This window comes from Dasypus novemcinctus, chromosome 7 (assembly GCF_030445035.2).
Source record: "Dasypus novemcinctus isolate mDasNov1 chromosome 7, mDasNov1.1.hap2, whole genome shotgun sequence".
NCBI lineage: Eukaryota > Metazoa > Chordata > Mammalia > Cingulata > Dasypodidae > Dasypus > Dasypus novemcinctus.
This window is the reverse complement of record NC_080679.1, coordinates 80,826,602-80,850,707: the sequence shown is the minus strand read 5'-3', so window position 1 is coordinate 80,850,707 and position 24,106 is coordinate 80,826,602. Positions and strand designations below refer to the sequence as shown.

Sequence of the window (24,106 nt, the reverse complement as noted above, 5' to 3'; positions counted from 1 at the left end):
GCTTTCCTGAAATCCAAAGTAAGATCAGGAGTCATTTGCAATAAGTAATGACTATCGGTCTGTGATCCTGGAATTCAAAGTGAAGGATTATTAGACATTTTTCCCTGCTTTGACTTGTTAATTATTTTTAGCATTCCATTTTGAGAAAAACTGAAAGTAGAGAGATTAGACAGTACATTAGGATTTATGAACAGCTCATTTTAATAAACGCTTTTAATACTCTATGCGAAATTAGGTTTACTAATAAAAACATGTGCTGTATGTCATTCCAATATTTCTATCCATTTGTTCAAAATTATTTACTTGACCTTACAGTTTTATGAGTTTAGCATCTCATCTTATAGTTTTCACCAACATAAAACCTCGTCTATTAAAGATATTTTTAATAGTCTGAGAATGAAATACAATATATCAATAATCCATATTAACTTATGTACATTTCCATATAATTAGACACTGGAAGAATCTAAATATATTTCTAGTATTTTTTGAATGCCATAATATTTAAAGGAAGTACCATTGAAAAAAATCAAATCTTTGATCTAAGAATTATTAAGATCAAACCAGTTATTTATCCTTGCTACATAAGCCTTATAAATATATGCTCATTGTATGCCAACTGCTCTTCATTTAAGATGCCATTAAGATGCTTTATATCTCTTCATCCCTCACTCCAGAGCAGCAAGTCAGCATTGACTCCCTACTGCCTTCTTGCAATATGCAACAGTTACACCTTCAAATAAAGAAAGGTTGGAGATGGACTGTGTCTAGACAGATATTTCTAAATCAACCAGGAAGAGACTTTCCTTGTCATTTCAGGGTTTTTCAATATTCTGATGAGGGATATGGGTGTGTTAGAATGTCTAACTATCGATCCAGATGGCTTAGAATTTTAGAAAAGCTTTCCAGTTTATTTCAGGATATATAAAAATTTTGCTCTGAACCTGAAGGAAAATTCCTATACGGAGCTTGAAAAGTTTTCTTAGATAAGTGTTGGCCTTTTTCTAAAACTTGCTTTAGAGAATTAGGAAATAGACTCTCTCACCTTATTCTCATCAGAATAGTAAACTTGATATTTGCAAATCCATGTTCACAGCGGCATTATGCACAAATGCCAAAAAAGCGAAGCAACTCCCATGTCCATCAACCAATGAATGGATAAACAAAATGTAGTATATACACTCAATGTATATAAAATATTAAAAATGAAAGAAGCTCTGATACATGCAACAACATGGATGAACCTTGAAGACATCTCTTTGAGTGAAGTAAGCCAGACACAAAGGGACAACATTGTATGAGCTAACAGATATGAAACAATTAGAATAAGCAAACTCAAGGAGTCTAGAACATAGGTTAACAGAGGATGGGTGAGGGTAGGAATAGAGAATTAAAGCTTAAAATATACAGAGTTTCTATTTGGAATGATGGAAAAATTTTGTTAATAGATGGTGTTGATGGGGGAAAACAATGTAAACATAATTAATGGCACTGAATTATGTATTCAAATGTGGTCAAAAGGGGAAATTTTAGATTGTATATATGTTATTAGGATTCTAAAAAATTTTAATCCATGGAACAACACAACACAGTGACCCCTAAGTTAAAACATGGACTATAGTTAATAGGACAATTATAAAAATGTGCTTTCATCAATTGTAACAAGTGTACCACACCAATGCAAGATGTTAATAATAGGATGGTACATGGGAATTCTGTATTTTATACGTGATTGTTCAAAAACCAACAATTTCTCTAATTAAAAAAAGAGTAAACTTGAGACATCATATAATGTTTTAAGCAAAAATGATGAAGTATCCCAAATTGCTTGAGCTGTATCTCTAATTTAACAGTGAATATATTTAAAGGAAGAGGAATTAAAGGGTTTAGTAGTCATGGCAACATGATGTGAAAATATATCTTGTCATTCAAGTCTATTAGAAAAAGATATACTACCATTCCAAAGATGGTAATATAGTAAAAAAAAAAAAAAAACACACAAGAAGAGGATGAAATAATAGAGGGGCCAGGGAAAATATTTAATTTTTCTACTAAGAAAATGCATGTTTGAAAATAATGTGATCTAACTTCTAAATAAAGTTGACTAAAAAATTTTATATTCAAAACACAGAATATGAAAGAAATAAATAGAAAATAAATTTGCTGCTCTACAAAAATGGTTTAAATCTATTTCCCCTAAGTGAGATTAAGCGTATAAACTGGGGGAAGCAGACTTGGCCCAATGGATAGGGCGCCTGCCTACCACATGGGAGGTCTGCGGTTCAAACCCCGAGCCTCCTTGACCCATGTGCAGCTGGCCCATGCACGACATTGATGCGCTCACGGAGTGCCGTGCCACACAGGGGTGTCCCCTATGTAGGGGAGTCCCACGCACAAGGAGTGTGCCCTGTAAGGAGAGCCACCCAGCGTGAAAGAAAGTGCAACCTGCCCAAGAATGGTCCAACACACACGGAGAGCTGACACAACAAGATGACACAACAAAAAGAAATACAGATTCTCAGTGCTGCTGATAAGGATAGAAGCGGTCACAGAAGAACACACAGCGAATGGACACAGAGAGCAGACAACTGGGGGGGGAGGGGAATAAATCTTTAAAAAAAAAGAGTATAAACTGGGGTTATTTCATACTTTTTAACAATTAGTCTTTTTATACACTTGAGTTGTAACCGTTGATATGAGGGAAAAAAAACCTGAAAAGCACTATCTTAATGAGTTTACATACCCAACATATTCAAAGCTCTATTCAAAATTATATGATGGACAGGTTATTAAATTCAGATTATTGTAGATAATTTTTAGGTACAGAGAGACAGAAGTGAAAATCATCCAAATCTTATTCTTCATAGAAAATCCCAGGTACATTTTGAAGTCTATTCTGACATTTTTTCCCTATGCTAAAAATAAATATCCAGCAGTACTTTTTTTCTTATAAAATCACATCATACTAAACATATTGTCTATAATTTGAGAGCTTAAGAGTCTGGCATTGATTTCATACCCACTTGGATTCTGGACTCCACTCTTAAGTTCCATTTCTTAAGTTGTCTTTTTGGGTCTCTCTGAGCCTCAGTAATCTTATCCCCATCAAAGGATATAATAAAAGCAGGTATAGCAAAGGATCATTGTCAGACTAAGAAGATATCAACCTGAATGTAAAAAGGTAGTCAGTAGATTCAAACCAGGTTTGACAGAGGTGTTGGAATTTGCTCCCAAAGATTTTAAAAAGGGCCATCATAAAAATGCTTTCACAGCATGTGAATGTGTTTAAAACAAATTTTAAAATTGAGAGTCTCAGGGAAAAAAATAACTCAGCAAAGGAAAAGAAGTTGTAAGGAAGAACCAAATGGAGCTATTAGAACTGAAAAATACAATAACCTAAAATCTTTAAAAATTCACCAGATGAGCTTAGCAGCAGAATGGAGGAGACAGAGGAAACAAATTTGTGGACTTAATGACACCACAATGTAAATGACCTAATGTGAACAGCAGAAAATAAACTGGAAAAGAAAATTAACAGAACCTTAGGTACTAATACAAAGTATCTAACATTCATATCATTGGATTTTTCTGAAGGAGAAGAGAAGGAGGGCAGGACTGAAAAAGTATTAGGAAAAATAATGACTGAAACCATCTCAGATTTGGCAAGAGACATAAAATCATAGATTCAATAAACTGAGCTAATCACAAACAGGATAAACCTAAAGAAATTTACATCAAGAAACGCTGTAGTCAAACTTCACAAAAGAAAATCGAAAAAATTCTTGAAAGCAGGGATAGAAAGAAACACCTTACCTATAGGGGAAAATCATGTTGAATGATAGCAGATTTCTCATCAGAAACTATGGAACCTGAAGTAAGTGCTGAAGAAAAGATATGCTAATCCAGAATCACTTATTCAGCAAAAAATATCCTTTGGGAATTAAAAAGAAATCAAGACAATTTCAGAAGACAGAAAACTAAGAAAATGTGTTTCTACCAGACCTATCCCAAAAGAATGGCTAAAGGAACTTCTTTAAACAGAAAGGAAAAATATAGAAAAAAGAAATTTTTAAATATCAGGAAGGAAACAGACCAAAGTAAGCAAAAATATGGGTAAATATAAAAGATTTTCCTTTTCCTCTTGAGTCTTCTAAACTCTGTTTGATGATTAAAGCCAGAATTGTAACACTCTCTAATATAATCCTAAATGGATGTACAGAAAATATTTAAAACAATTATATTTTAAATGGGAAAGGGTAAAAGGACAGAAAAGGAGGTAGAAAATAGTTGAGTTTGGGGTTTTTTTGCATGATGAGATAATTGTATGAAACCTGTGATATGATTATAATTCCTGAATGTACACAGATAGAAATACACCTGAACATTTTTTAATATGAAAATTTTAAATTGTCCCTGCTTTAAGGGAATATGTTAATGTATACTATGACAAATCTACTTTTTTCTTCTAGCATTGTAAGAATTATTTGGGTTTTTTTCCTGAAATGAAGTACACTTCCTGTGTATTTTGGTTTAGTGATGGTTTCATTTCTAGTCAATTATTTGTATCAATTTTTGTTAGTAACAAAATAATCCATTTGATGAACAAACTTTTAAAATAATTTCTATATATTGTATGTATGAAATGACTTTTATTAAGCAGCTTATTTTCCACTTGTGAGTTTATGGAAATATCAGTATGTCAAAATTAAAAAGTGGAAGAATTCTTTGCTATTAGAAAAGAATGTATGTATGTCACTTGAACTGGTAAAATGTTGGTATCAATACTGAGATAAGTTATATACCTATACATATATGTAGCTATATATATCTTAATACTTTAAAAAATTCTAGAAAAACTATACAAAGACATTTTGTTAACAAAAACACTATATATAAATCAAAATAGAGAAGTTACCCACAGGAAGGCAGGAAAATAGGACAAAGAAATGAAAAATGTAGAACAAACAGAAAACCATAAAATTGCAGATTTAAATCCGGACATATCAACAATTGCATTAAAATATACCAATTAAAAGGAAAAGAGCAACAATAGATTTTAAAACATGACCCAACTTTATGTTGTCTACAAAAAACTCATTTAAAATATAATTGTATAGGAAGGTTGAAACTGAAAGAAGGGGGAAAAGATAAATCATGCCAACATAAATTGAAGGAAAGCAGAAATGACTATATTAATATCAGGTGAAATAGACATCAGATCAGTGAAATTAATGGTGACACAGAGGATCAAAGGTGGTGATATAAGGGTTAACCCCAAGAAGACATAGCAATCATAAATGTGAATGCAGCAAATAACAGCTATAAATTGTGTGACACAAAAACTGATAGAACTCATTGGAGAAATAAAGAAAACTACAAGTACAGTTGAAGACTTCAGCACTCACTCTCAAAAGTTAATAGTTCCAAAATAGGGCCCATTGACAAGGCACCAAACTCCAGAGCCATCTGTCATGACTGTAAGCATCTCAGTTGGACTCAGATGTAACCTCTCTGCGCATGCCTCTTCTGTCACTTTCACTGAACCTGTGGTTGGTGCTGAGGTTGGTATATGCTCAGGAGACTTGAATCTCTGGACTCCCTGTGTTCCAGCTGGGCCCTGAGCCTCAGCAGAGTTGCAACACCTACTTTCAGTTCATTGGACTTACCCAGATAAGCTAACTGGGAGGTAAGGATGGTCAACCATCACATCAGGGAACTGAGAGAGTCTACAGCTGCAAACAGGAGAGTTCCATCCACCAGCCATGTGGAATCTAAACCCCCTTTCAATTTAGAGGTGGAGTGGACATCGCCATCCAAGAGTCCTCAGGATGGAGGAATAAAATACGGATTAGAGTGAACATACTGGTATTCTACTATAGAATTATTGTGACTCCAGCAATGGGAGAGTCATTGATGACTCATCCATCATTGATGTGGAGACAGTGGCCGCGAGAGTTGCTGAAGACAGGGAGAGGGATAAGAGTTGTGATACTGGGGCATTTTCAGGACTTGGAGTTGTCCTCAATGATATTGCAGGGACAGATGCAGGATATTATGTATCTTGCCATAATTCACTGAATGGACTGGGAGAGAGTGTTAACTACAACATAAACTGTAATCCATGCTGTGTAGCAATGCTCCAAAATGTACTCATCAAATGCAATGAATGTACCACACTAATAAAAGAAGTTATCGATGTGGGAGGAATGGGGGTGTGGGGAGTGGGATATATGGGAACCTCTTATATTTTTTAGTATAACATTTTATGTGATTTATGTATCTCTTTTTAAAAAGATAATTAAAGGAAAAAAGAAAAAAAATTTTTTAAGTTAATAGTAAACCTAGGTACAAAACCCCCAAGGAAATAGGAGAACCCAACAATACTAACAATCATTAGGATCTAATCAACATTTATAGAACACTCAACCCAACAGTAGAATGCACATTATTTTCAAGAGATCACAGAACATATATATTGATAGACCACCTCAAAACATTTAAAAGAATTGAAATCATACAGAGTGTGTTCTCTGATTAGAATCAAATGAAACTAGAAATCAAAATCAGAAAGGCAGGAAAATCTCCAAATACTTGAAAACTGAACAACTTACTTTGAAATAACCCATGGTTAAAAGAAGAGTGCCAAAGGAAATCAAAATTACGTTAAACTGAATGAAAATAAAAATATAATATATCAAAATTTGTAAGCCACACCTAAGCAGTGCTGAGAAAAATTTATAGCATTAAATTAGAAAAGAGGAAAAGTCACAAATCAGTAATCTAAGCTCCCACCTAAAGAAGAACATATAATAAATCCAAAGCAAGGAAAAAGAAGGTGATATAAAGATAATAGCAGAAATCAATGAAACTGAAAACAGAAAAACAATAGAGAAATAAATTAAACAACAAGCTGTTTCTTTAAATAGTATGGAGCCATTAATAAGAATGAGGTAGATGGATTTATGTTGATAGATATCTATCATTTTAAGATAAGAAATGAATTCTCAGATATTTGCTATCCTTATAACTCTGGGAAATTTATTCTACTTCCCTAAGGTTATTTACTCATTGACAAATGTATACCAATAATAACTATCCCATAGAGTGGCTGTGAGTATCAAATGAGGTAAGGCATGACTGTCATTTACAAGAGTGACTTGCATCTAGTAAATACTTAATCTTAGCAATTATTATTATGTTATTTAATATTTATTAAATTTAATATGGTTTTAGTCTTATTATTTTATTAACTTTATTATTACAGCATCATTATTATTTTTATTTATTATTATTTATTACAAACACCAGCAGGACTGCCAAGTAGTTGTGGTTATTGAAGTTTGGTATATTTCAACCAAGTTGTTGAAATTCCAAATACCATAAATCAAGTCCAAGATGGTTCGGTAACTGTAGCAAATATCTTTCTCTACACTTTGAATTACTAACAAGATTTTTATTCTGGTAGAGCAAAATAGAATGCTAAATGATGACAAAAAATCAAACCCAATATTGGTCTTATATTCTATGGTAATTTTACTTAAGTTATAGTTTATAGTATAAATCAGTGGAGTGGTTAGGAAAGATGAAATTTTTTCAAATTCTCAACAGCAGTGTTCTCTAATTTCTTTAGTAGGATCAAAATAATTATGTTCTAAGTGTGCAAGATAGAAATATTGCCTAACAGGTTTGTAATTCCCTCATTCAACTAATATTTATTGAAAACCTTCTTTGTATCAGGTACCATTCATTCCATTGGGATGAATCAGGAAACCCAAAAAACAGAGATCCTATTCCTTGTGATGCTTCCAAACTATTTGCATTGAAAGAGACAATAAACATAACCAATTCATTACATAGTATTTTTTAAATTATGAAAAAATAAATCAAGAGCAAACTAGAATGTTAGGGTAGGAGTGATTAGTGAGTTGTGATTTTAAATGAGGTGTTAGGAATAGGGCTCACTGAAAACATTTGACAAGGCTTCAGTGTGATGGGGGAGTTGTCCAAGAAGTTGACTAATGGAAGATTTTTATTTCAGGAAAAAGAAATGTCTAATGCAAAGATCCTAAGCCTGTGGTATACCTGGCATGTTCAAAGAAATGTAGGAAAGCTAAGGTAAATGGAGGGGAGTGAGCAGAACAAAGAGTTGTTGGAGCTAAGGGGGAAGGGCAAATCACTTATAAGGGCTTTGGGACTCTGAAAGCTATGGGGAGCCCCTGAAAGCAGAGGAGTGATGTGATCTGACCTAGCATTTCAAAGGATCTTCCTAGATGCTGACGGGTCACCAGAATGAAAGCAGGGACATCAAGACAGAAGTATGGTAATCAGAGTGAGAGGGTAGGGATCTGGACCAGCATGTCCCTAGATAAGGTAATGAGAAGTGGTCTTGTTCTGGATATATTTGAAAGAAGAGCCAAGAAGAATTTTCTGTTGGATTGGATATAGAGCAAGAGGAAAGAGAGGATTCATAAAGGATAATACCAGGATTTTTAGTCTCAACAGCTGGAAGCAGAAGGGTGTTATCAACAGATGTAGAAAAGGCTATTGGTGGAGCTGATCTTGGGGGGAAGATCAAGGGTTTAGTAACAAGACAATAAGAAGTGAAACTTGAGAAAATTGTAAATCTCTGAATATGTTCTTCTCATACAAACATCAAAAAGGCACATTTATGTTTGCATATTAGTACTACCCTTGAATTTGGAGATATGGAAGTATTCAAAACTATTATCTATGATTCAAGCTATATATAAAATGATGCAACACAAGACAAAAATAAAAGAACTCTCATTAGTGAGTGATCAGAATGCATGATTTTTAAAAAATTTTAAATTTCAAATATAAAAATTTATAAACTTTATATGAGAGCAAGCAAAAATTTACTATAATATGAATGATAACCATATGTTAACCTTCCAATGAAAATTATCAGATAAAGGTAATTACAATAAAGTATTCAAAAATAAATTGTTTACAGAGGAAATATGAATAAATTTCATGTAATAATTTAAAAATTTAAAGTGAATCACAAATGTTTATTTTATAAAAAGTGAAATTTTTTGAAAAGTAAAAGGTGTTAATTATGTCATTGTTGAGTTACAGTATATTTTTGGTGACGGTATTCTAGTTTGTTTCTTTTTTTTTTCTTTTCATGGAAACAAAATGGCCTTTTACTTGTTTTGGGTAATGGAGGAGGGTAAACAAGAATCTTTTTCAGTGTTTGCACCATCTTGCTGCCACTTTACTATGTGTGGCTGCTGTTGCTATGGCTATGGCAATTCTTTTTTTTTTAACAAATCAATTTTCTTGGATGCATGTTAATTAAGCATAAATCCATCCAAAGCATACAAACAGTGGTATTTGGCATAATCACATAGTTGTGTATTTGTCACTTCAATCAGTATTACAGCATTTTCATTATTGCAATCATAATAATAAATTAAAAATCTCATCACCTCTCGATCTCTCTATGCATCCACTACTGCACATAGCTGCTATTCTGTTTTCCATCTCTCTAGTTTATTTATATTTACATTTTGTACAGTCTTATAGATGCAGTATTACCCATATTCATATATCACATGAGGTTTCACTGTGTTGTACAGTCCCATGTTACATTTTTTTTCATGTTACATTTTTTAGCTTTCCTTCTAGTAATATACATGCCCTTATACTTTCCATTTCAACCACTGTCATACACATTGCACTGCTAGTTGCAAGCAGCATGATGTGCTTTCACCTTTTCTATTCATTTCCAAAGATTTACCAACAACGTTTTTACCAATTCTGCACAGATTAACTGTCAAAATTCCATTCACTAACCTCATTATATTTTCTGGTGACCTATAATCTAATTATTAACTCCATGAGTTTACACAATATATTTAGTTCATAATGGGGCAATCATACAGTATTTGGCCCTTTGTGTCTGGTTTGCTTCACTCAACATGTCCTCCAGGTTCATCCATGTTGTCATATGCATCACAACTTTATTTCTTCTTACAGTGACATAATATTCCGTCCTGTGTTTACACCACAAATTGTTTATTCATTCATCTGTTGACGGACACCTGGGTTGTTTCTATCTTTTGGCAATTGTGAATAACACCACTATGAGCATTGGTGTGCAGATGTCTATTTGTGTCACTGCTGTCAGTTCTTCTGGGTGATACCTAGTAGTGGTATTGCTGCATCTATATTCAACTTCTTTTAGAACTGTCAAACAGTCTGCAACAGTGGCTATACCATTCTACATTCCCACCAACAGTGAGTAAGTGTTCCTGTCTCAACACATACTCTCCAACACTAGTAGTTTGCCAGCTTTTTCATAGTGGCCATTCTAATAGATGTGAAATGATAACTCATAGTTTTGATTTGCATTTCCTTAATTGCTAGTGATGTTGAATATTTTTTCATGTATTTTTATTTCCATTTGTATTTCTTCATTTAACCAATGTCTAATCAAGACTTTTGCCCATTTTTTAATTGGGTAATTTGTCTTTTTATTGTTGACTTGTAGTATCTCAGTATATATTATGGATATTAAACCCTTATCAGATATGTGATTTCCAAACATTTTCTCCTATTGAGATGGCTGCCTTTTAACCCTTTTGGCAAAGTATTGAGGTGCAAATGTGTTTAATTTTGAAGAGGTCCTATTTATCTATTTTATCTTTTATTGCTCATGCTTTTGGTATAACATTTTAAAAACTACCACAAGATCCTGAAGATGTTTTCCTACATTTTCTTCTTGGAGTTTTATGGTTATACTTTTTATATTTAGGTCCTTGATCAATTTTGTGTTTATTACTGTATAAGGTGTGAGATAGTGGTCCTTTTTCTTTCTTTTGGTTATGAATATTCAGTTCTTCCAGCACTATTTATTGAATAAACTGCTTTGGCCCAAAACGGAGGGCTTAAAAGCTTTGTAAAAATCACTTGACCATAGATGTGTGGGTAAATTTCTGAGTTCTTGTTTTGGTTCCATTGGTCAATCTGTCTATCTTTAAGCCAGTTCATGCTGTTTTTACCACTCTAGCTAAGTAATATGCTTTAAAGTCAGGAACTGAGAGTCCTCCAACTTTACTCTTTTTCTTAATGATGTTTTTTTCCTCTCTCTATTTTTTTTAAATGTTACATTCAAAAAATATAAGAGGTCCCCATATACCCCCACCCCCCTCACCCCACTTCTCCCACATCAACAACCCATCACCATGGCACACTCATTGCATTTGTCGCATACATTTCGGAGCACTGCTGCACCACATGGATAATGGTTTACATTGTAGTTTATGCTCTCCCCTAGTTCACCCAGTGGGCCATGGCAGGACATGAGCCCTCGATACTGATGACTATGCTTATGAGTCTGTGCACTTGAAATATGAACTAGGCCTAGAGCTGCAGGGTGCCTAAGAGTGATCTCCTGAGAGCCTCCATGTTGCTCAAATGTGGCCACTCTCTAAGCCAAACTCAGCATGTAAATGCATTACCTTCCCCCCAGTGTGGGACATGACTCACAGGGATGAGCCTCCCTGGCACCAAAGGATTACAACCAAGCACCAGCTGATGATGTAACTAGAAAAAGACCTTGAATAAAAGAGTCAACTCAGACCAGCAGAATATCTCTGCCTACATGTAATATCAGGTGTTAATGATGTTTTTGAATATTTGGGGTCCCTTGCCCTTCTAAATAAATATGATAATTGGCTTTTCAATTTCTGCAAAGAAAGGTTGTTGGGAATTTTATTGAGATTGTGTTGAATCTGTTCGTGTAGAATTAACATCTTAATATTTAGTCTTCCAGTCCATGAACACAAAATGTCCTTCCATTTATTTAAGACTTCTGTTACTTTTGGCAATATTTTGCAGTTTTCTGAATACAAGTCCTTTTTGGCATTGGTTAAGTTTATTCCTAAATATTTTATTCTTTTAGTCATTATTATAAATGGATTTTTGTTGTTGTTGCATATTAATCTTGTATCCTGACATGTTGTTGAACTCATCTATTTGTTTTAGTAGCTTTCTTGTGAATTTTTCAGGATTTTCTAGACATAAGATTATATCATCAGCAAATAGTGTAAGTTTTACTTCTTCCTTTCCTATTTGGGTGCCGTTTATTTCTTTATATAGCCTAATTGCTCTAGCTAGAACTAGTAGCACAATATTGAATACAGCAGTGACAGTAGGCATCCTTGTCTTTTTCCTTATCTCAGCAGAAAAGCTTTCAGTCTTTCACCACTGAGTACAATGCTAGCTGTAGGCTTTTCATATGTGCACTTTACCATATTGAGAAGGCATCCTTCTATTTCTATCTTTTCAAGTGTTTTTATCAAGAAAAGATGCTGTATTTTGTCAAAAACCTTTTCTGGATGAATTGAAAGGACCATGTGATTTTTCTTCCACAGTTTATTAATGTGTTTCATTACAGTAGTTGATTTTCTTGTGTTGAACCACTCTTGCATAGCTGGGATAAAACCCATTTGATCATGGTGTATAATTCTTTTAATGCACTTTTGGATTCAGTTTGCAAGTGCGTTGTTGAGGATTTTTGCATCTATATTCATTAGAGATATTGGTCTGTAATTTTCTTGTTTTTTGTTTGTTTGTTTGTTTGTTTTGCATTATCTTTATCTGGCTTTGGTATTACAGTGATGTTGGATTCATTGAATGAATTCAATAGCACTCTTTCCTATTCAGTTTTTTGGGAGAGCTTGAGCAAATGTGGTATTAGGTCATCTTTGAATAATTGGTAGAATTCAACTGTGAAGTGATCTGATCCTGGACTTTTCATATTTGGGAGGCTTTGATGACTGTTCCAGTCTCTTCATTTGTGACTGGTTTGTTGGGATTCTGTTTCTTCTAGGGTCAGTGTACATGGTTCATGTGTTTCTAGACTTTGTCCATCTCGTGTGCATTGTCTAGTTTTTTAGAATATAGTTGTTTATAGTATCTCCTAATGATCTCTCTTTCTCTGCAGGGTCAGTGGTAATGTCCCTCCTCTCACTTCTGATTTTATTTATTTGCATCTTCTCTCTTTTTTCCATTTTCAATCTGGCTAAGGGTTTGTCGATTTTGTTGATCTTCTCAAAGAACCAACTTTTGGTTTTGTTGATTCTGTCATTGTTTTTAGTCTTGATTTCATTTATTTCTGCTCTAATCTTTACTATTTCCTTCCTTTGGCTTGGTTTGGGATTAGTTTGCTGTTTTTTTTTCTTGTCCTCCAGGTGTGCAATTAGATCTTCAATTTTAGTTCTTTCTTCTTTTTTAACATAAGCATTGAAGACTATAAATTTCCCTCTCAGCACCGCCTTTGCATTGTCCCATAGGTTTTGATATGTTGTGTTCTTATTGTCATTCATCTCAAGATATTTACTGAATTCTCTTGCAGTTTCTTCTTTGACCCACTGATTATTTAAGAGTGTATTGTTTAATCTCCATATGTTTATGAATTTTGACTTTTTCTGTGAATTATTGATTTCCAGCTCATTCCTTTATGATCATAGAAAGTGTTTGGTATACTTTCAATCTTTTAAAGTTTATTGAGACTGGTTTGTAACCCAGTATACACTCTATCCTGGAGAAGGATCCATGAACATCTGAAAATAATGTATGTACTGCTGTTTGGGGGGGTGTAATGCTCTATAAATATCTGTTAGGTGTAGTGCATTTATCATGTTATTCAAGCTTTCCATTTCTTTTATTTATCTTCTGCCAGAATGTTCTAGTCAACACTAAGAGTGGTGTTTTGAAGTCTCCAACTACTATTGTAGAGATATTTAGTTCTCCCTTCTGCTGTGCCTCATGTATCTGGGAGTACCAGGTAAGGTACGTAAATATTTAGTATAGTTATTTCTTCTTGATGAGTTACTCCTTTTTTTAAATATATAATGACCTTTTCATTTTTTTTTAAGATTAGTTTTTATTTATTTCTCACCCCCTTCCCCCATTCCCCACATTGTCTGCTCTCTGTGTCCATTCACTGTGTATTCTTCTGTGTCTGCTTGTACTATCATTAGGCAGTTCTGGGAACTGATCCTGGGACCTTCCGGAGTGGGAGAGAGGCGGTTACTCTCTTGCACCACTGCATCTCCCTGTTCTGCTACATCTTCTTATTTTCTCTCCTCTGTGTCTCTTGTATCATCTTGCTGCACCAGCTCTCTGCATTGGTTGGCGCTCCTGCATGGGGTGGCTTTCCCAGGTGGGGTGGCATTCCCACACAGGGTGGCACTCCTGCATGGAGACACATTTCCATTTGGGCCAGCACTCCACATGGGCCAGCTTGCCACGTGGGCCAGCTTGCCCTCACCAGAAAGCCCTGGGCATCAAACCCTGGACCTCCTATATGGTAGACAGGAGACCAATTGGTTGAGCCACATCTGTTTCTCCCTTTTCACTCTTATAACAGTTTTGCATTTAAAATTTTTTCATCTGATATTAGTATCACAACTCCAGATCTTCTTTGATGGCTACTTGCATGGAATATCTTTTTCCAACCTTTAGCTTTCAAACTGATTGTGTCCTTACATCTGAGCTGTCTTGTAGAAAGCATATAGATGGCTCATACTTTTTATCCATTCTTTCAGTCCATGTCTTTTGATTGGAGAATTCAATCCATTAATATTGAATATTTTTACTATAAAAGCAATACTTACTTTGGCCATTTTATGCTTTGGCTTCCATTGTCGTATCTTTACCATTGTCTGTCTTTAATTACCCTTTAATTTACCCTTCCTGATAATCTTCATTTCTACACTTTTCTCCAAGTCTCTCAGCCTTTGTGTTTTTTTATCAGTCTACAGCATTCCCTTTAGTATCTCTTGTAATTCTGATATTTTGGTTGCATACTCTCTGTGTTTGTCTGTGTTTTTCTGTGGGAACTTTATTTTTTTTTTTTTTTTTAAAGATTTATTTATTTATTTAATTTCCCCCCCTCCCCTGGTTGTCTGTTCTTGGTGTCTATTTGCTGCGTCTTGTTTCTTTGTCCGCTTCTGTTGTCGTCAGCGGCACGGGAAGTGTGGGCGGCGCCATTCCTGGGCAGGCTGCACTTTCTTTTCACGCTGGGCGGCTTTCCTCACGGGCGCACTCCTTGCGCGTGGGGCTCCCCCACGCGGGGGACACCCTTGCGTGGCACGGCACTCCTTGCGCGCATCAGCGCTGCGCATGGCCAGCTCCACACGGGTCAAGGAGGCCCGGGGTTTGAACCGCGGACCTCCCATATGGTAGACGGACGCCCTAACCACTGGGCCAAAGTCCGTTTCCCTCTGTGGGAACTTTAAATTCACCCTCATTTTTGAAGGACAGTTTTGCCAGATACAGAAACAATTTTTCTCTTTCAGTACCTTAAATACATCATACCAATTTCTTCTCACCTTTATGGTTTCTGATGCAAGGTCGGCACTTAATCTCATTGAGGTTCCCTTGTATGTGAAGCTTTGCTTGTCTCTTGCTACTTTCAGAGTCCTCTCTTTATCTCTGATATTTGTCATTCTGAAGAGTAGGTGTCTCGGGATAGATCTGTTCAGATTTTTCTGTTCTGGGTGTGTTGTCCTTCTTGGACATTGATATTTATGTCTTTCATAAGGGTTGGAAAGTTTTCTGTCTTTTTATATATTTCTGCCTCTTTTCCATTCTCTTCTTCTGGGACACCGATAATGTATATGTTTGTACATTTTGCATTGTCATTTAATACCTCAAGACCCTGTTCCTCAGGAAGCAGACTTGACCCAGTGGATAGGGCATCCATCTACCACATGGGAGGTCCACAGTTCAAACTCTGGGCCTCCTTGACCTGTGTGGAGATGGCTCATGCACAGTGCTGATGTGCGCAAGGAGTGCCCTGCCACACAGGGGTGTCCCCCGTGTAGGGGAGCCCCACGGGCAAGGAGTGTGCCCCTTAAGGAGAGCCGCACAGTGTGAAAGAAATTTCAGCCTGCCCAGGAATGGCACCGCACACCAGAAAGCTGACGCAGCAAGATTACGTAACAAAAAAGAGACACAGATTCCCATGCTGCTGACAACAACAGAAGCGGGCAAAGAACATGCAGCAAATGGACACAGAGAACAGACAACCGGGGGGGAGGGGAAGGGGGAAGAGGGGGAAAAAAAAAAAGACCCTGTTGCATTTTTCCATTCTTTTCTTTCTTTCCCAGTCCAGATGTACTGTCCTCAATAGCATTAATTCTTTCTTCAAGCAGTTCACATCTGCTCTTATGTGCTTCTAACATATTTTTAATCTCATCTATTGTGTCTTTCATTCCTACAAGTTCCCTTATGTTTCTTTGTAGGCTTTCAAATTGTCCTTTATGCTCGCCCAGTGTCTTCTTAATATCCTTTATCTCTTTAGTCATATGTTCTTTAGTCATATGTTCAATTCTTTGAATTTATTTAGGAGATTGGTGTGATTATCATTGATTATTTATCTTAAATCCTGTATCTTGTCAACATATTTAGTTTGTTCTTTGGCTGGGCTATTTTTTCCTATTTCCTAGTATGTCCTGGAATTTTTTCCTGATATTTAGGCATTGGATTATGTTAGTGAATTTACTCTGATGGTCAATTTCTCTATTACCTAGTGGGCTTTTTTTCACAGTTCTTTGATTTTTGATTCAACTTACTCTAATTCTTTAAAATTGCCCAGCTTAAGTTATCAAATCAGGCCAATGACTCACTAAAGGGGCATAGATTTTCACACAGGGGTGAGGCTAAAGACAGACCTAAAATCTGTTTTTCTCCTTGCAATTTCTGGACCAGCCAGCAGATAGAGCTTGCCAGTGATCCTTTCCACTGAGGTCTTTCTTTCAACCTCTGCTGGCTGGTGTTTCTTCATCTGGCAAGAGCTGAGATTCAAAGTGGTCTCTATTGGCCGAATTCACTGAAGAGAAACCACTCTCAGCCCTCCAACTCACCTTCCCTCTTCCCTTGTAATAACTGACAGGGAGGAAGTCAATTCCACTCTCAGTAGGCTGCAGTGAGCCAGGGATTTTATCCATGCTTAATGTCTTGAGTGTGGGGAGTGTGGGGAGTGTGGGTGCCCTTCCCTGACACTATGTGGCTTTAGTAACTCACATCTCTCTTCTCTCTGTCCCTCACCCTCCTGAGAGTTGTACAGCACTGTTCTGGTATGCTGACCCTGAAAGCAGATCCCTCAGACAGCTTTGGCCCTTTCTCCATTGTTTTTGTGAGAGAATGAACCCCTGCTGCCTACTCTAACACTGTCTTCACAGAACTCCCATATTCTAGTTCTTTTTGAATCTATAAGGGTTTGGGGAAGAGTGAAGACATAGTCGTAAAACAACTCCAAATATTTTCTGTGTACTCCTCCATTTTCAAACAATTCTGTGTCTTGACACCTATGGAAATTGTTTTTAAACAATATTTTGTTATTTGCAAGGTTGAAATGTTTTTATTGAGTTAAAGCTGCAATTTATGTTTTAAGAATGTATTACCAATTTATTTTCCTTTAATTTCATCACTCATAGATTGAGAGTCTGCATTTTAGAAAGCCTTTGAAATGGAATAAGAATTATTTGTGCAATTGAAGCTTTGCTCTGTTAATTTTCATTTCTTTTCTTCTTTGGGGGAATTATTTATATATGGAAGAATGTTTTCTCAAACAAGTACACTTTGTATAAAATTTTACTCGGATTAAAAGTCTCTGGTTGGGAAGCAGATGGGCTCAAGTAATTGGACTCCTGTTTACCATATAGGAGGTCCAGGGTTCAATGCCCTGGGCCTCCTGATGAAGACAAACTGGCCCGTATGGCCAGCTGGCCATGTGGACTGCTGGCCTGCACAGAGTGCTGCCCTGTGCAGGAGTGCTAGCCTGCGTGAAGAGCTGATGCAGCAAGATGATGAAACAAAAAGACATAATATCTCTTATTACACAGAGGAAAGATAATAAGAGATGCAGCATATCAGGGAGCTGAGGTGGCACAAGAGAATGGTCACCTCTCTCCCACTCCAGAAGGTCCCAGGATTGGTTCCCAGAACCACCTAATGAAAATACAAGCACACACAGAAGAACACACAGTGTATGGACACAGAGAGCAGACAACAGAGGGGAGGGGGGAGAAATAAATAAATAAACCAAAAAAAAGGCTCTGATTGACTTGCAATATGGAAATTATTCAAATTTCATATTTTTTAAAAACCTGAAATAACAAGAATACCAACAAAAACATCAGTATTTCAATTATTTAAAATAGTACAATTTACCAGAACACATAATTATAGAAAACTATTTCAGTTCACTAATAAATAATTTTCTCTTCTAGTACATTGATGAAATAATTACAACTAAATTCTCAAAACCCGAAATTCTCACAAGTAGTTTAAGATTGGTTTCCCATTTCATTTCTTTTTCTCTTTACAGCTCGTCAGAGTTTAATTTTCTTTTACTTCATTTTCAGTTTCGTTACAAATTGCATTAAATTTAAACTGGCTTTGAATGGCCTATTTATTCCTTCACATATTAGATGGGCCTCTTTTTCTAATCAGAGCTAACCATCCCATCTGCAAAGATTTGGTTTACCCATATTAACTGAAGCTCATATTGAAAAGTTACACTTTAACCATTCAATCACTTTTTTTCAATAAGATATCATACCTAAAATGTAGTTAACTGCAGGCTCACCTTTTTTTACCCATTGAGTAAAAATCAATCCCTGCAAATAAAGGTCATTACAAGAATAAAAAAATTGTAACAGAACCATGAATGAAGTCTTGACTGCTAGTAATTCACTAGAAACTCCAGGAGGGCAGAAAGTTCTGTCTACATGATCTCTGCTGTATCTCCAGCATTTAAGTTTTTCCTAGCATATCATAGATGCTCAATATATATTTGCCCAATGAATGTTGTATAATGTGCATTCGCTGTGTTTGAAGATATTAATTAAGCTACAGAAGATAAGAAAATAAATGGTTATATTAAGTATAGATAATGAATAACAGTAATTTGTAAGAAGCGGGCAAATCTCATAATGTATGTTACATAATGATAATGAATAAACAAGCAGCTTATGAGATATAGGCAGAACTTATACAATGTGTACATATAAGTAAGCTAGTACGAGACCTGTTTATCAAGGAAACAGTAGAGCATGTATATGCTAAACCTCTAAAATGCATCATACACTAAATGTATATAAAGCATACAGGATGCCAAATACTCAGGTATATAAAGTTGACCACTCTTTGGGGACACACATTCTGGCAAGTAAAACCTATTGCTGCTCATCAGACTAATTGATGGCCTTCAGCCACGACCAGGTATTTTGGCCTCTGCTATAAAGTATGTATTGGACTAAACACCTTCCATCTACCAAGCCCCTTTGTTCAAACCTCAGCCTTGGTCCTCTTAACCACACAATCAGCACTAAGAGTGAGATAGGATATATAATACTGCATAATCCTGGATTCAGCTAAAACAGTACTTCTGCTCTGCTTGCACTTTTCCTAAGATGTTAATCTATTCCATCTCTTACCTCTTTCTTTGTGCTGTCTATATTGATTTAATAAACTGAATGATTCAAGCATCTTAATTTGGTCTGTGAACCTTTCTGTTCCATGACCTCTGGAGTAATTTGCTTGGTCATGTACATAGAATTTACCTTGTATCATATTTCACATGGCATAATTTTCATAATATTAGTAAATATAATAAAAAGCATGCATCTCATTTTTGAAAAGTTAAAAGCTCAGTATATTTCCTCTCTTCTTTCCAATGAGTTTGTTTGAGAACTACAATGTACTTGTTATTATCTTAGTTGGTACAAGCTTTATAAATGCCCATAGTTTAAATTTTATGGCCTTCCTTGCACTTGAACAGATATTTTCACTCTGATGGGCTTGAATATATTTCTGATTAATAATAAGAAAATAGGACTTATTCAAGAGTTTTTAAATTACCCTAAATCACAAAAATCAAATTCCAAGTGTCATCTACTCAATCACATAATTATTATAAAAAGACTTTGGAAAGAATATAATATTATCTTAATTGTTTTAGTCATTGGGCTCGGCTATTTTAACTCAGTGAAGACATGATGGCCTGTGGGTAATCCAGGAGAAAACTGATGAGTTGGGCTCTTCTTTCAAGTTCCCCAGATATGCGATTCAGGCCAATTTCCAGTAAGTTTGATGAGCCAAGAAAGAAAGTCTGTAAGAGCACAGAATGACAGCATGATAAGTAAAATTATAGCCCTTAAGCAAGCAAGAGCAACATAAGGGGTTGCTGAACTCGTGATTGAATCTTCTGGGGCTCTCAGTGGGAACATTGAGATGTTGGTAAGCCAAATGAGAATGCGCAACACAAGAGTGCCCAAGGTTCTGGTGCAAAACCCTGTAGAGAGTATGGGGAAATGGTTATCTAATTTCAGTCATTTCAAGAGGTACTTTTTTTCTTAAGAGTCAGACTTTCAATTGTATACCAACTTGAAAACCAGCAGGAGATAAGAAACAAAAAGAAAAGATGTTAGTAGATGTTGCACCAGATGCTAATGAAGATGGCAGTGTCTCAAAAGAGCCTCGGAAGCAGGAACCTGGCATTTAAGAGGCACAAAGCTTTGGACTCATCTCTTATTTAAACTCCTTTGTGGAAGACTGAGTGAGTTTGAATAACCTTGAAAAGACAAGGGAATCAATAGAACTTTAGACTTCATCCAGTCTCATGAAGAGTGGCATACAAAGAACAGGACCATCTGATGTAGGATGCTCAAACTATAAATAGTCTCTTTAGAAAATATTCACAATAATGCTTCATTCAATAGGAAAAAGAGAAGAAAATTCTACTTTTACAAACTGAATGTGGATGTCTGTACTTTCTAAATTTGAGATGCTGTTTGATCTCTTTACTTCTGTTTTTTTTTTATTTTTTTATTTTTATTTTTATTTTTTTATTTATTTAATTCCCCCCCTCCCCCGGATGTCTGTTCTCTGTGTCTGTTTGCTGCGTCTTGGTTCTTTGTCCGCTTCTGTTGTCGTCAGCGGCAGGGGAAGTGTGAGCGGCGCCATTCCTGGGCAGGCTGCACTTTCTTTCGCGCTGGGCAGCTCTCCTTACGGGTGCATTCCTTGCGCGTGGGGCTCCCCTACGCAGGGGACAACCCTGCATGGCAGGGCACTCCTTGCGCGCATTAGCACTGCGCATGGGCCAGCTCCACACAGGTCAAGGAGGCCCGGGGTTTGAACCGCGGACCTCCCATGTGGTAGACGGATGCCCTAACCACTGGGCCAAGTCCATTTCCCGATCTCTTTACTTTTGATACTGTACAGTCTTCCCTACTTGAAATGGTCTCTTCCCTCTGTTTCCCATAATGAAGCAGAATTCCAGTCCATCTCTAGGCCCTCCTAAATTTCTGTTTCTTTTACTGTATCAGTTACCTATTGCTCCTCAAAATAGTGGTTGAAAATAACATTGGTTTATTATTTCTCATGATACTATTGGTTAGCGTGCCTCAGCTAGGCAGTAATGTTCCTTGTAGTGATACCTGAGGCTCCTCATGGAGCTGTATTCATTTGCTGGGTGCTCAACTGGTTCTGGGGCATCCAAGATACCTCATTCACATTATGAGCCTCAGCTATGGTGATTAGAACAACAGGAGGTTGTCCAGGCCTTTCTCTCCACGGTTGCTAGACTTCTTATGTGATGGTACAAGGCTCTAAGATTGCAAAAATGGAAGCTGGAAGACCTCCTAAGCTCTAGACCTGGAAAACCTAGAATGTAATTACTACCACATTCTATTAGTGAAGACAAGTCACCAGATTCAAGGGATAGCCCAGATTCAGGGTAAGGGGACCTACTTAATATGCCACATTCAACTGTTCTTATTCTTCCTACTCAATAAGTATTTCTATTGTTGAAATATTATTTCTTATTTTGTAGCTCTCTGTGTCTCTCTCTTTAAATGTCTTCACTCAGATAACTTTACTTGAATGCCCTTCAAGTACCTCCATACACATTCTATATTCTGACCATATCGGATTGCCTTTTTTTTTTTAAGATTTATTTATTTATTTATTTTCCTTCCCTACCCCTCCCCCACCCCAGTGGTCTGTTCTCTGTGTCTATTTGCTGCATCTTCTTCTTTGTCCATTTATATTGTTGTCAGCGGCATGGGAATCTGTGTTTCTTTTTGTTGCATCATCTTGTCGTGTCAGCTCTCCATGTGGGCAGCGCCATTCCTGAACAGGCTGCACTTTCTTTCGTGCTGGGCGGCTCTCCTTATGGGGCGCACTCTTTGCACATGGGGATCCCCTATATGGGGGACACCCCTGCATGGCACGGCACTCCTTGCATGCATCAGCACTGCGCATGGACCAGCTCCACACAGGTCCAGGAGGACCAGGGTTTGAACCGCGTACCTCCCATGTGGTAGATGGATGCCCTAACCACTGGGCCAAGTTGGCTTCCCTGGATTGCTTTTTTTCCAGAAGGAGCCATGCTCTTTCACCTGACCCCAGTCAGAAACATTCTGTACTGTACCATTCCTCTCTCCTCATATGATTTACTTCTTTTTTTAAAAAGATTTATTTATTTATTTATTTCTCTCCCCTTCTCCCCCCCACCCTGGTTGTCTGTTCTCTGTGTCTATTTGCTGTGTCTTCTTTGTCCGCTTCTGTTGTTGTCAGCAGAACGGGAATCTGTGTTTCTTTTCGTTGCATCATCTTGTTGTGTCAGCTCTCCATATGTGCAGCGCCATTCCTGGACAGGCTGCACTTTCTTTCATGCTGGGCGGCTCTCCTTATGGGGCACACTCCTTGTACATGGGGCTCCCCTACATGGGGGGACACCCCTGCATGGCACGGCACTCCTTGTGCACATCAGCACTGCACATGGACCAGCTCCACACGGGTCAAGGAGGCCCGGGGTTTGAACCACAGACCTCCCATGTGGTAGAAGGACGCCCTAACTACTGGGCCAAGTCCGCCACCTGATTTACTTCTAATTATATTTTAGGTCTCAAATTAATTGTTACTTTGTATAGAAAGGCATCTCTTTGTATAGAAAGGCATCAAAGTCAGTTAAGTTTTGCCCCATGCACTCCAATAACATCCCATCTTCTCTTCTATGCTTGAATTCGCCCCATGCTATAAGTTTCTTTGCTCATCAGTGTGTTGGTTTTAGTCTTTTATGTGGACCCCAGAAAATTATGTTCTTAAATTGAACCTCTTGTTAACCTTTGATTAGATTAGGTAAGTTAAGGGCAACTTGACTAGATTGATCTTATAGGGTATAGCACAGGGTGGATCTTAATCGTTTTACTGGAGTCCTTTATAAACAGAGAACTAAAAGCCACAGACACAGGAAAAAAGCCACAATGACAGAGGGATGCCTCCAGAAGGTGAAATTGACAAACCCAGGAGAGAGAAGAGCCAGACAGAGCAGCCCAAAAGAGAACTAACAGTGAGGCCCAGAGGAGAGGAGAGAGATAAGCCATGTGCTTGCTTGCCCACAGCTGAGCTCAGGGACAACGTGAGCCTAGAGGAGAAGACAGAAACCAGCAGAGCTGCCATTAGGCCTTGCCAGGTGTCAGGAGCCCAGAATCACCAGCAGCTGACCTTTGGGGAGAGAGATGTGTCTAATGCATTGATTTGATACTTTCATGGCCTCAAAACTGTTAATTTTTATAATAATAAATGGATTATAAAGGTCAGCTCATTTTCTGGTATATTGGTTTCAGCAGCTTTTAGCAAACATAAACAACCTCTAGTAGATATCATTCCATATCTGAATTAATGAATAATTTACTAATTTGCCTTCCTGATTCCTTATTTCTTACTTATCATTCCCTAAATGATTAATCATTGGTTATCTTCAATCAATGGTAAAACTTTAAGAACAGTTTTCATTATATCACAGAGTAGGTACTCATCATATGTTCATTGAGAGGGAGTTAATGAATTAACAAATAAACATACAAACCCTTCCTCAAACCCTTTAATGGCTCTTTTCTACTAAGATGTAAGTCTATATACTATCATGACCAAGAAAGTCCTTTCACAATCTGATTCTCCTATGAATCTAAGAATATTTCCTGCTATTTATCATATATACTCTTGACTTTAATACTTTTCCCAAACAATTATTTTTTCATGAAAAAATTATATTGAGGCA

The 24,106-nt window shown here is 36.7% G+C and overlaps 1 protein-coding gene across 6 annotated transcripts in view; it reads left to right on the top strand.

Moving 5' to 3' along the window:
• The window catches only part of B3GALT1 (beta-1,3-galactosyltransferase 1), a 617,370-nt gene that overhangs the window by 383,847 nt on the left and 209,417 nt on the right, over positions 1 to 24,106 (top strand). For 2 of the 6 annotated variants that reach the window (XM_058300695.2, XM_071216310.1), the window contains one exon: positions 13,712 to 13,821. The exons of the other annotated variants lie outside the window; for them this stretch is intronic. The gene's annotated coding sequence lies outside the window, so the exon portion shown is untranslated. Of the gene's footprint in view, positions 1 to 13,711; positions 13,822 to 24,106 lie in introns of those variants that run through there. 6 annotated transcript variants of the gene reach the window in all.